Below are 12,332 nucleotides of genomic sequence, written 5' to 3' on the forward strand. Positions count from 1 at the left end.
CCGGATTTCACAGAAAGTCAAAATTACCAGTTTTAAAACCTAAGACCAGGTGGGTATTTTTTTCCTAAGCAACTGCTGCAGGTCTACGCCAAAAACGATTTTATTGCCTCATCCCCTAATAAGCAACAATGGCTACTGCGGTTGAATACTTAAGCTACAACACTCAATTCTCCTATTTCAGTAACGAAAGCAGATAGAGGGTCGCTTCCGGCGGCCTATCTTATTGCTAATTAATTGCTAATTTATTACGCAAATTACAAATTTACAGCTTCAACCCCTTCAGAGATACAGGTGGCTATTCCAGCTTAATATTAAGCTAGAATAGATAACATTCATATTTCCGGAACGAAAGTAGATAGAGGGTAGCTTCTGGCGATATATTTGATTGCTAATTAATTTTTGAAAGATCGGGTATACCAGAATTTACACACTCACCCCCTCCAACCCCTACCATTATCATCGTTCCCCAGATTTCACAGAAAGTGAATATTACCAGTTTAAAAACCTAAGACCAAGTGCGTATTTTTTTCCCAAGCAACTGCTGCAGGTCTACGCCAAAAACGAGTTTATTGCTTCATCCCCTAACCAGCAACAATGGCTAATGCGGTTGAATACTTAAGCTACAATACTCAATTCTCCTATTTCACTAACGAAAGCAGATAGAGAGTCGCTTTCGGCGGCCTATTTTATTGCTAATTAATTGCCAATTTAATATGTAAATTACAAATTATAGCTTCAGCCACTTCAGAGAAACAGGTGAATAGTCCAGCTTAATATTAAGCTAGAATAGCCAACATTCACATTTCCGGAACGAAGGTAGATAGAGGGTAGCTTCCGGTGGTATATTTTATTGCTAATTGATTGCAGAAAGATTGGGTATACAAAAATTTACAAACTCACCCCCTTCAACCCCTACCGTTATCATAATTCCCCGGAATATACAAAAAGTGAAAATAACCAGTTAAAAGACCTAAAACCAAGTTTGTATTTTTTGCTTATTAATTGCTACAGGTCTCAGCCAAAAATGAATGTTTTGCTTCATCCCCTAACGAGCCACAATGGCTACTGAGGTTTAGTACTTAGGGCTACAATACCCAACACTCCTATTTCAGGAAAGAAAGCAGATAGAGGGTCTCTTCTGGCGGCATATTTTATGTTTAATTAATTGCTGAAAGATAGGGTATACCAGAATTTACAAACCCACCCCCTCCAACCCCTACCGTTATCATCGTTCCTCGGATTTCACAAAGAATGGAAATAACCAGTTTAAAGACTTAAAACCAAGTGGGTATTTTTTTCTAATTAACTGCTGCAGGTCTACGCCAAATACGAATGTTTTGTTTCATCCCTTAACGAGCAACAATGGCTACTGCGGTTTAATTCTTAAGCTACAATACCCAACACTCCTATTTCAGTATTGTATTGGGTCTTGGTGTAAAGAGTCTTGGGTATTGTAGCTTAAGCATTAAAACGTAGTAGCCATTGTTGCTCGTTAGGGGATGAACCATAAAATTCATTTTTGGCGTAGACCTGCAGCAATTAATTAGCAAACAATACCCACGTGGTATTAGGTCTTTAAACTAGTTATTTTCACTTTTTCTGAAAAGCAGGGGACAACAATAACGGTAGGGGCTGGAGGAAGTGAGTTTGTAAATCTGCTGTCGTTCCTGAAATAGGTGAAGGGTATTGTAGCTTAAGAATTAAACCGCAGTAGCCATTGTTGCTCGTTAGGGGATGAAGCAAAAAATTCGTTTTTGGCGTAGAGCTGCAGAAGTTAATTAGAAACAAATACCCACTTGGTTTTAAGTCTTTAAACTGGTTATTTTCACTATTTGAGAAATCCGGGGATCGATGATAATGGTAGGGGTTGAAAGGGGTGTGTTTGTAAATTCTGGTATACCCCATCTTTCAGCAATTAATTAGAAATAAAATATGCCGCCAGAAGCGACCCTCTATCTGCTATCTTTCCTGAAATAGGAGTGTTGGGTATGGTAGCCTTAAGTATTAAACCGCAGTAGCCATTGTGGCTCGTTAGGGGATGAAGCAAAACATTCATTTTTGGCTTAGACCTGTAGCACTCAATAAGCAAAGAATACCCACTTGGTTTTAGATCTTTAAACTGGTTACTTTCACTCTTTGTGGATTCCGGGGAATGATGATAAGGGTAGGGGTTGAAGGGGGAGAGTTTGTAAATTCTTGTATACCCAATCTTTCAGCAAATAATTAGCAATAAAATATACCGCCCGAAGCTACCCTCTATCTAACTTTCGTTCTGGAAATATGAATGTTGGCTATTCTAGCTTAATAGCCAACACCCACCTGTTTCTCTGAAGGGGTTGAAGCTATAAATTTGTAATTTGCTTAATAAATTAGCAATTAATTGGCAATAAAATAGGCCGCCGGAAGCGACCCTCTATCTGCTTTCGTTACTGAAATAGGAGAATTGAGTGTTGTAGCTTAAGTATTCAACCGCAGTAGCATTGTTGCTCCTTAGGGGATGAAGCAATAAAATCGTTTTTGACGTAGACCTGCAGCAGTTGGTTAGGAAAAAATACCCACTTGGTATTAGGTTTTTAAACTGGTAATTTTGACTTTCTGTGAAATCCGGGAAATGATGATAACGGTGGGGGTTGGAGGGGGTGAGTTTGTAAATTGTTGTATACCATATCTTTCAGAAATTAATTATCAATAAAATATGGCGCTGGAAGCGACCCTCTATCTGCTTTCTATCCTGAAATAAGAGTGTTGGGGATTGTAGCTTAAGAATTAAACCGCAGTAGCCATTGTTTCTCGTTAGGGGATGAAGCAAAAAATTCGTTTTTGGCGTAGACCTGCAGCAGTTAATTAGAAAAAAATACCCACTTGGTTTTAAGTTTTTAAACTGGTTATTTTCACTCTTTGTGAAATCCGTGGAACGATGATAACGGTAGGGGTTGGAGGGGGTGAGTTTGTAAGTTCTGCTATACCCCATCTTTCAGCAATTAATTAAAAATAAAATATGCCGCCAGAAGCGACCCTCTATCTGCTTTTGTTTCCTGAAATAAGAGTGTTGGGTATGGTAGCCTTAAGTATTAAACCGCAGTAGCCATTGTGGCTCGTTAAGGGATGAAGCAAAACATTAATTTTTGGCTTAGACCTGTAGCAATTAATAAGCAAAAAATATCCACTTGATTTTAGGTCTTTAAACTGGTTATTTTCACTTTTTGTGGATTCCGGGGGATGATGATAACGGTAGGGGTTGAATGGGGTGAGTTTGTAAATTATTGTATACCTAATCTTTCAGCAAATAATTAGCAATAAAGTATGCCACCGGAAGCTACCCTCTATCTACTTTCGTTCCGGAAATATGAATGTTGGCCATTCTAGCTTAATATTAAGCTGGAATGGCCATCTGTTTCTCTGAAGGGGTTGAAGCAATACATTTTTGTTTCGCGTAATAAATTAGCAATTAATTAGCAATAAAATAGGCCACCAGAAGCAACTCTCTATCTACTTTCGTTCCGGATATATGAATGTTGGCTATTCTAGCTTAATATTAAGCTGGAATGGCCACCTGTTTCTCTGAAGGGGTTGAAGCAATAAATTTTTGTTTTGCGTAGTAAATTAGCAATTAATTAGCAATAAAATAGGCCACCGGAATCAACTCTCTATCTACTTTCGTTCCGGATGTATGAATGTTGGCTATTCTAGCTTAATATTAAGCTGGAATAGCCACCTGTTTCTCTGAAGGGGATGAAGCAATACATTTTCAATTTGCGTAATAAATTAGCAATAAAATAGCAAAAAAATTTGAGGTAGTTCTCATGGCTCCCTTATGAAATGGTCATTCTAGCTTAATAGACATTAATATGTTTTAATATTAGAAGCTATTATATTGTGCTAATTGACCGAATGAAACAAAAAAACCAAGAGAAAAAACAAAAAAAGTGAAAACCAAAATTAGATATTAAACTGGTATAAAGTAGTTTATGGAAGGTCGTACATTCTAGCCTTTTTGTATATCGATCTAAGAGTATCTTTTATTTATCAGTTCAACTTTTAAATAAGGGACGATTCTTCTTCTTCTTCTCATAGCACTACAAACCAGTGTGGATATTGACTAACTGCACAACCCATTTCCATCTCGACCGGTCGCTCATGATAGTTGAGTCAGTGGGTAGCCCATTTTTCCGAAGAATGACCAATGGTCATTGACCATAATATATAAGTATTATCTCTACGAGCTATTCCATGTCAAATCAACACACTTTGAATTATTTTTTTTTCTGACCTATTTAGATTTTGTTAAAATTTAGAGTACTCATAGTGGATGATTAGGTGAAGAAAAATACAAAATTTTAAATTTTTATCTCAAGCCTTTTCCGAAATATGGCCATGTAAAGTTTTCCAAAAAAATCCAAAACACCGCGACCATACTCTTTTGGAATGATTGTAGAAGCTGTCCTAATTGAGCTAGAATGCTGTGAGATGTGTCATTTTGCAGCATTTTTAAAACTCTACAGTGATATATATATATATATATATATATATATATATATATATATATATATATATATATATATATATATATATATATATATATTTAGCATCTTATGACGTCCCCCCATGTTAAACCGTAGTCTCTCGTGGCTTCCAGGTCTTCGTGAACTCCGATATACAGTTGCCACGAGGACTTTCCCTAAAATGTATCGCAAATGAAAGGTACCACTTCCTACAATGCTTACACAAAATATTGGCCGGACGTCCTCAGTCACGTTATCTGTATAATAATATACACATTACTTGGAGCAATTGCCGTCAGGCGCGCCATGTTCGCTTGCTGTATATCTAAAATCACTTTAACGGTTTTGATGGCATCCAAATATATATTTATTCAGTTTGCGGTTGTAGTGGTCTCCGTATATTTGAGTTTATGTCCTCATGGCTTCCACTGCGCTGTTGTCACCTCAAATGTTGGAATTTAGACTTGGGATATTTTTATAATTTATTATTGTAGTATGTTGAAAAAAATGTTGTTGTGATATATTAATGATATTTTTTGTATAATTAACAATGTATTTTTTTTCACTGCAAAAATAAAAAATTAAAAAGTATGTTCATTAAAATTTATGAATTTATCATAACCAGTTGCCGAATCTGCTGGTCTAATTGCTCAATTGTAACATATTATAGAAGTGTTAAAATTGAATTCTTAATTTTTTATTACAAAACTTTTACCTCGACAGCGTAGGGTACAAGAGGACGGCTTAAGTAAAATAAGTACAAAATTTTTAATAATATAATTTGTTCAACTAATAGGTGCAAAGGTGTCTGGAAAATAATAAGAATGTTTAAAACATTGCTTACATATTTCATACACTCAATGTATTTTTTTTATGTAAGGATATAGAAAATAATATTTTGAAAAATATTTAAAATATAGTAGTAAGTCTTAAATTTTACATTACATAAAGTAGTTAAGTCTGCTAGTCTACAAAATTAAAAACAAATAGAATACATACTTAAAAAAAATTAAAGCACTCATGCCATACCAAACGAACTACATTCTTACATATTTTAAAAAGAAAAATCTTTAATTTTGCCAAACCTGACTAAACTATCGGCAGGTAAAAAGTCTGCAGTATGCGGGGGCCCTACTGTTGAAATAGATTAGAAAATTAAAATAAACTTATCTACCATTATGAAATTCTAATTTGACACAAAAAACTGTATCCTGGATTAAGAACAAGTGTGTAGAATACTCTCGTGAATTAAAAGCGTTTCTACTGTAGGGTGACCATATCATAAATTTGAAAAAAACGGGACACATCCAAGCAGCAGTAGCGCACCTATAATTTTTCTCTGGGGGGAAGGGGGTTGGCTTGGGCGTCGAAATTTTTTCTATATTTTGTGAAAGACAGGTTACATTTTCCTGCTATTATTTATATATTTTTCATATGCCCTGGGGGAAACGGGTTTAACTCCCAAACCCCCCCCCCCCGGGTGCGCTACTGCCAAGAAGGGTTTGGAGCGATAATACACAAACAGGGATTGAAATACCGTCTTTTAGCTAATTTGGAACCTATAAATCATTTTCAATTTTAAATGTGTAATTTACGTACGATCAAGACTGCGAAACGCAGAAAACTAAAAAACTACGCTAGAATGACGTGGATAAACAACCAATCCGTCAAAACAAAACAGGGAAGAATAAAAAATAGCGAGAAACACAGCAAACTCAACAAATAAAAAGAAGAAAAATGACGGGTTTCCCTGGAGGACATTAAAAAAGACAGAAAACCATCAAATATAAAAATTTTACAAAAAAGTCAGATAAAAAAATACGTCCAGCATTAAAACAAGAGTACTAAAAAAAAAAAAAAGACAAACCCTGCTTGAAGACAAACAGATCAGCAGAATATGAGAAGAATATTACGAAAAAATGCTATTCGGTATGAAGGAAACAGATGAAGAAGAACAAGATAACAACGAAGTAGAAATTTTCACAGAAGAAAACGTACAAAAACAAATATTAAAAACATAGAAAACGGAAAAGCAGCAGAAGAAAATGAAATAACAGTGGAAAAAAATACAGAGGAAGAGAATTACATAAGGAAATAAACCAGCTAATACAACAAAAAATGTGAACAAAACAGACTACCAGCCGATTGGAACGCAGATATTATAGTAGGTACCTATATACAGTAAAACCCCGCAAATCCTAACTAATTGGGGGGACAGCCTGTTCGGATTCCGAAAAGGTCGGATTATCCGAAAGTTAGCCTAACTAATAATTGAAAGTTTACTTTGTCGTTGATTTTGAGTCGCTGTGCCTGTCTCTCTCCCTCTTCCACCCATCTCAGATTGATGTCACTGATGCAGAACAAGTGTCATCATTTGTGCTTAGTCGTTAACTCCATGGCTTGATTTCTAATTTGAATAAGCTCCATTTTTCCCCGTTCCCCTATACAAGATGGATCAGAAAACTAAGAAGAAAGTGTAATTACAGAATGGATTGAAGCTGACGACAAAGGGAGCGAAGAGTTTACGGATGAATACATTGTAGACTTGGTTCAACCTCAAGGCAACCCTAATGACTAATGAAGATGAAGAAAGCGAGGAAGAAGTTTCCCTGTCATATTGAGTGTCACACGCAGATGCCACTAAAGCTCTGGGTGTGGCTCTACGTTACGTGGAGCATAACTCTGCTGCATTACCAGTAGATGTAATGTTTATGTGTAAATAGAAAATGGTTTCGAATTCACCTGTATAAGTTGCAAGTTGGGAGGGTCAGGTAGTAAAAAAGTTACGAATTGGCCGGTGTACATTTTGATTTGAAAAAGTTTGTCATTAAGAGTTACGAGTTGGCGCGTGTCCATTGGAAGAAGGAGAAGTCACGGTTAAAGAATTTAAGGGACTGGTTTAGATGCAGTTCTATGGAACTCTTTAGAGCAGAGGTGGATAGATTAAAGATAGTGATGATGATATCCAACCTCCGATTAGGAGACGGCACTTGAAGAAGAAGAAGATATTAGATTTTACTGATTATGCCGCCCCCTTGTGATGCCGCCTGATGCGGCTGCCTCACCGCATCATAGAACGGCACGGCCCTGAAAATTACAGTCTTTTCGTTTAAGTCGCTACAGGTAAAAATAAGTAATTAAATATCTTATACAGTACGTAAATCGTTCGGCTGGACATAGGGATTATACATGGAGATAACTATGGCAACTGCGGTAACCTGTGTTAGTTGAAGCTTCTGTTCGAGTACGAGTTTTTGGTGCAATAGAGCTGTTAGAACGAATAGAATGAGTGAATTTTGAAGCAAGGCTGTCCATAAATAAATCGAAAACAAAGTTTATGATTAATGAGTTAATAATTTTACTTTAATTTTTAAAATATTTATTTTTAAAAACTAATTTCAAAACTAAACAATTTTCCCATTACCTTAGGCCAAAAATATTTAGCTACTACATTGTCATATTTTGACGTTTATTTGTGTCAGAGTTATCGATTTTGAGGTTAATGCCGCTTAATGCTAACAAATATATTGTCATCGAGAGAGCTCAGTTGCCACACTTGTCTCAATATAATACAATGTATGTATTTATGTATCTAAATATGTATAATGTATGTTCCCTATGTCCAGCTGAACGATTTACGTACTGTATCAGATAGAGTATTCATTTTTAGTAGATGAACAAAGGTTTAAAATGGCAGTTTTTGAATTTTGGTACGATTATTTGTTGCTTCGGAAGTTGCAAAAATAAACTTTTGCAAAAATAAACGTAAGACTGATATTACATGAAAAATTGGGTCAAACAGTCCATGTTCAGTCCAGATATAACAAAAAATTTCAAGGTGATTCGTCAATTAGTTTACATTTTATTCAATTTGTTTAATAAAAAATCCTTTTCTTTGCAATGATAAAGCATGCTTTTCTTCATAAAATAATAATGATACAGCAATTTTGTGGAAACTACATGAAAGAAGAATACTTATGTTTTCAAAGTTTTTAAAAAAATAATAAAAACTCATTTTTATCATTCCGAAAATATTTTAGTAAAGTAGAGTCATTTTTGGCTTATAAACAATTTGAATAACTTTGTTAGTATTGACTGCAAACAAAATTAATCGACTAAGGGATGGAAAAAACCTACCGGTTATAACCTAAACCCAGTTTTTTTAATTCGAAACAACCGGTTTTACCGGTTGTTTTTTTGTCCCGGTTATAACCGGTTTTTTTCTTTTTAAAGTAATAACCATTGAAAAACCGAATAAGTTGCCTGTGGAAAAAAATTAATTTAGAGAAAAATTAAGAAATTTCTATATATTTTCGATCTTAATCATATAATATTATAAATAATAAATGCGAAGTAATTAACCCAAACAACCATAATTCAACTTTTATTTACTAATAGAGAACTGGACGAAAGTGTCACATCAGCTTTTATGAAATAATTTTGAGAATAGATATTTAGATTAATAAATATTTCAAAGACTGGTGAAATGGTGCATGTGATGATAATATTTACATAAAAGTATGTGATCTGCTTGAAATCGATATTCCAACCATCATCAGCTAAAAAATTGTTTATACTTGAGTACTTGAGACTTGAGACTCTTGTATAATGTGAATACCGAAATACGATTAGGAATCTCCATTATGTAATTTTTAAACAATAAATAATTCTTACGAAATAAATGGTAGGTATTATACAAACGTATTAAAAAATATTACCTACTGAAATTTTTTGATGGCAATAGAGAAGTAAATACTGAATTGGTTTATCGAATTTATTTTGTAAAATACCTATAAGTCATTTGGACATTTTTTAAAACTTGATAGATCCAAGGGACATTTTGATAGATCGATAGGATCATCACTTTTGGGAATATCCCAATTATTGACAACGCAATATACGCCGACGCCGTCTATAACGAGCGACGAATCAGAGATTGGGGTACTCTGGCCCATTTTTAGGGTAACTTGAAAGCGCCTGGGAAAATTTTTATAGGTTGAATTGGTTGGGGAATTTTTCAGGAGGAAAATTGAGCAAACTAAAGTGCAATATAAATGTAACATTATAACTTATTGAGTATTTGCTTTTGATTAAAAAAAACCGAAAACCTGTTTTTGGAACAACCGATTTTTTGACCGGTTATAACCGCCAGGTTAAACCGTAAGTTAAAAAAACCGGTATAACCAAAAACCGGTTTTTTGTTCAACAAGCGCCATCCCTAGACTTTAGGATTTAAAAAGCTGGTACTTTTACATTATTATTATATTATCGGTTTATAACGTTCTTCGTCTTCCGATACCCGTTCGCCATTCCTCTCTGTCCGTACATTGATCTACTTGCAGACCTCTTTCATCCATGGCTTTGTTTATTCCTGCATGCCAACTTTTCCTCGGTCTACCTCATCTTCTTCTATCTTGCAGTTTCCATTTTTGCCCTTGTTTTGGGATTCTGTCTTCATGCATTCTTTATACGTGAGCAAACCATCGTAGTTGTATTTCGTTGGTTTCGTCATTTATTGTATGTGTGACCTTCATTATTTCTCGTATCCGTTCATTGGTGACATGTTCTCTTCTTGATCTTCCTACAGCCCTTCTCCAAAAATCCATTTCGGTGACCTCTAACATTCGTTTTGATTTTTCCTTCATATGCCATACTTCGCAGCTGTATGTTATAATGCTTTTCACTACGGCGTTATAGATCTTTTTCTTGTTTTGGTTGTTTACCTGCTTGTCCCAGAGTACTGAGTTTAGGAGCCTAATTGCTTTCCTGCCCTGAGTGTTTCGTTCTTTAACGGCTCCGTCTAGTGTTCCATCATTCGTGATTTTCATATTCATACCCAGGTATTTATATTCGTTACATTTACTGATTGTTTCTCCTCCTTCTATAGTCGAGGAAATGAAGCATTTTGACTCGCAATTTTTTCGTCCAGCATGGATTTACTTGAAATTTTCACAGAAGGTAGGGCGTAGGGAATAGGCCAAGGATCATTTTCTATATCATGCCGCTGTACGCTAAAAGCTTGGGGTGGTTGCCACCCCATCTCGGGACGGGAAATTTTTATTGCATTTTAACCATGTAAATCGATGTAAAAAGTAATTCTAAGAAAGAAATGTTTTTTACATTTTCTTCGTAAAACTAATATTTTTCGAGTTATTCGCGCTTGAAAGTAACAGTTTTTCGACGAAAAAATCGACTTTTTTAGAGGGTTTTTTGAGAATACCTCGAAAAATATGCATTTTATCAAAAAATACTGTAGATATGAAAAATTTATCTTTTAGTAACACAAATTACCCCTGTAGTTATCACATTGTTTTCGATGTGTACTTTTACATAAATGTTAAAAAAAACTTTTACCTTGATTAATTACGGTCAAAGTTAGGCACTTTTTTTTATTTAATTCACAGCTAGTTTCTTTATAACAATTAAGAAACCTAACTAGCGCTATTTTAAAGTTCAAGGTATGTATATAGTTTATGTGTAAAAGTTTGAGTAAACTTGAACAGAGTTGTTAATATATCTTTAAAAATGACGTCCTAACGGAAGCGACTCGTGGTCTGTGGAGCGGAATTATTAAAATCCGTGCACTCAAAAAATGAAATTAACTTTTCAAAGATATGTTGCGCTTAATATCTCCGGAGTTTGTTGATGGACTTTGATCATTATTTTTTTAATTTATACATACCTGTAGTTTTGTAGAGTATGTTATGTACACATATACCCACCTAACAATACAAAATGTTATGTATACATATACAAGTATATGTATACATATATAATTTCATAAAAATCGTTCAAGCGGTATCGGAGGATTATGGCAACTAACATTACGACAGGAGAATTTTATAGATGTAAATAAATAGATAACTATTAAAAAATAGGGGTTGGTGGTAGAAAGGTGAAAATTAAGGGTTGTATATATTTTTAATGGTACATAATATAAAATGAAGGTAGACAATTTTCTCCAAAACAATAAAAAAGTGGCAGGAGGCAACCCCCCTTATAACGTATGGGTGTAAATAATAGATTACCACCTATTTTCAGTCCTACAGAATATACGTGTAAAATTTCATAAAAATCGGTCAAGCCGTTTCGGAGGAATATGATAACTAACACTGCTACAGGAGAATTTTATGTACATAGAAGTAACTGTGAATTAAATAAGTAATAAAAGTGGCTAACTTTGCTCGTAATTAACCTAGGCGAAAAGTTTTTTTTTGAAAATTCGTGTAAAAATATCAGCTTTTCAAATCCCAACGCAGATTTAGTCAATATGTTAATATGGTTGTTAAAATTGTTTAGAAGCCAAAAATGATTCTACTTTCGTAAAATGTTTTCAGAATGCTAAAAATGACTTCTTATTGATTTTTTAAATAAGTTAAAAATATAAGTATTCTTCTTTCCTGTGGTTTCCACAGAATTGCTGTATTATTATAATTTTCTGAACAATAACATTGCAAAAAAAGCTCTTTGTGATAAACAAATCGAATAAAATTTAAACTAATTGACAAATCGTCTTCAAATTTATTGTGCATTATGGACTGTTTGACTCAACATTTCATGCAATATCAAAGTCTTAATTTCATTTTTATAACAATTTTTTTATAAGTTATAACAATTTTTTTATTTTCGAAATTTAGTTTTATTTTGCAATTTCCGAAGTAACAAATAATCGGATCAAAATTTAAAAAATTTTAAACCTTTGCTTATCTACTAAAAGGTGAATAATCTAAATAAGATATTTAATTACCTTATTTTTACCTGTAGCGATTTAAACGAAAAAACTGTCATATTTGACCCTTATTTGTTAATTACTAAAATTCTCGTCCGAAC

This window comes from Diabrotica virgifera, chromosome 2 (assembly GCF_917563875.1).
Source record: "Diabrotica virgifera virgifera chromosome 2, PGI_DIABVI_V3a".
In the NCBI taxonomy this organism is placed as follows: domain Eukaryota; kingdom Metazoa; phylum Arthropoda; class Insecta; order Coleoptera; family Chrysomelidae; genus Diabrotica; species Diabrotica virgifera.